This window comes from Habropoda laboriosa, unplaced genomic scaffold (genome assembly GCF_001263275.1).
Source record: "Habropoda laboriosa isolate 0110345459 unplaced genomic scaffold, ASM126327v1 scaffold323, whole genome shotgun sequence".
Taxonomy (NCBI): Eukaryota; Metazoa; Arthropoda; class Insecta; order Hymenoptera; family Apidae; genus Habropoda; species Habropoda laboriosa.
Window position 1 is genome coordinate 142,877 of NW_017100430.1, and position 2,340 is coordinate 145,216.

A 2,340-nucleotide genomic window follows, 5' to 3' on the forward strand; every position below is an offset into this window, starting at 1 on the left:
AGCGATTTTTTGTTTAGAATCTAGAAATTTAGAAAATAATTTTTTTTCTTTTTAATCGAATAATAGAAATTGGATATCTAACGAAGTTTATCGAGTGCAAAGGGTTTGAAAAGAGAAAAGGAAACGAGAATTTTCGATTGCACACGCAAGACACACTCTCGCAATCATCACGAATTCCACTAATTTCTCACATATAAATCTTCTCCTCGTCACACTGGGGCACTTTGAAATCCTTCTTCACCTTTTTTTACAACGAATTCCTCTGTCATCATCTTCTCTGTCATCTAAATTTCACTCATTCACGTTAGGCAAAAATTCGAAAAATAATCATCCAACAAAATTGCATAACACATTTACACAGAAAAATTGTCAAGATTCGGTGGATTACATTGTTCCGTTTATATCGATTGCTTCTATTTTGAATCAACGAAAATTAACGAACAAACTCACATTGAAAATTACGAAAAGTTCGAGTTCGATGCTAAGTACACCACCCGAACTTTTCCATCGTTATACGGGAAAACAGTGAACATTCAACTGTTTCTACGGCTAACCATACAAGGGTTACACTCTCACTCTCGTTCCATCATTCTTTCCAATTACGCAAATTCCTTTTGTCCATCAAAAATTCCCACGTTTCGAGCTTCTTCGTCGAATTCTAACAAGGAATTTTCCCACAAATTTTTCTCGCCGTAGTTATCAATAATAACTGATCCATGGATCATACAAAAATGGAACATACAGCGTATTAAATTCGATCCCTCGGTCGATTTTTCCATCGCACTATTTCACAAAGTTTCGTCTTTCTTTTCTTTAAATCGAGTACACTCTACATATGATTGAACATTATTTAAGAAAGATCGATCGAATACGAAATTCACGTTGAATGGCATAGACGGCTTGGCTAAATGCACTCTTTCATTCACATTTTCTTAAGATAAATTCATAGACAGTTGAGTTCGATCAATTCGAATACAGTGTGAGCTAGTCCTACAAAGAAAAGAAAAAAAGGGTAGAAAATCGTCGGGAAAATCTTGGCTGCCCGTTACTCTTTACAATGGCGAACAACGTAAATACGGTACTAGGAATAATAATAAGAAAACGTAAATGTACTTTACACGAACGTTATTCGACTCAACTCGCTCGATATTTGAATAACAGAAAATGATAAATTCGAAGTATTTACAAATTGAAAATTAACACGTAAATCGACAAAATTTTCTCCTATGTCGTTCGATCAAGTATTCTCATTTTTTCACTCGCACTGTAAGATGTTCAATTTGTAAATATATTTTTGAATTGTCAGAATCGTTGGGGAATTGTCAATGATTTACTCGAGGATTTAACCGTCGATTCTCTATTTTTCGCGATTAATATCGAGAGAGTTGAAAACGAGTCATGCAATGAAGAATTAAAAAAACAGGTCGACGCATCCTTTGATTACAAAGGATCGACTCGACGCTCGTACAAAAAGAGAGAAATCACGAGATACTATTTAGCAATAAGTCACGTTTATTCGACAAGGCTGTTCAAACGTAAGGGCGTTCCTAATTGGCGAACGGAAGGAAGCCCCGTAGTTTCCGGAAAGTCACTTAAGTGGTCCGTAACGCTTCCGCGGTAAAAAAACCCTGTTCCCTGTCTCCGTATCCTTAAATCTCCTCTTTTCACGGGTTGAACAGCACAGTAGGAGACATTGCTACTGATAAATTTCTAAAATTTCGTTATATAAAATACATTTTTTCTTTAATTTTATCTCATTTGAATTTTTCACACGATGAAAAATGATTTCCTAGATTTTTCTAAGTGAGAAACCTTTCTTAGCATAAATTTTAGTAATTCAGAGATTCTGCTTCGATTGAAAAAAATTGTCCTCGAAATTCGCAATTTTCCTTAATTTTATTTCATTTCAATGTTTGATAGAAATTGTAAAGAAAAGATTACAATCCACCGATATATCGTATTTCTCGAAGTAGAAAAATTCTCTTTGCGCAAATTGTAACTTGTGAGATTCTTCTTGCAAAGGTAAAAAATCTTCGTAATTCCCAATTTTCAAGAATCCCCATGCAAATGAAATCTCTATGCGTTAAATTTTGCTCGACTAAAATTGCGTTACATCCATTACGCTATTCAACCCGTGAAAACAAAGAATGTTCTCCCTTTATCCAACAAGAATTCTACGCAAGTGTGCACCAAAGTGTGCACACAAAAAGTTCCCATCCTCTTTCTGTCTCGCGAAGCCACGCGTAGTTCCTCGACGAGTTAAAAACGCGCGACTCCGTGAAAAAACTCACACCACTTACATCCCAAACGCAACGTATAATTTTTTTTTTTATATTAATT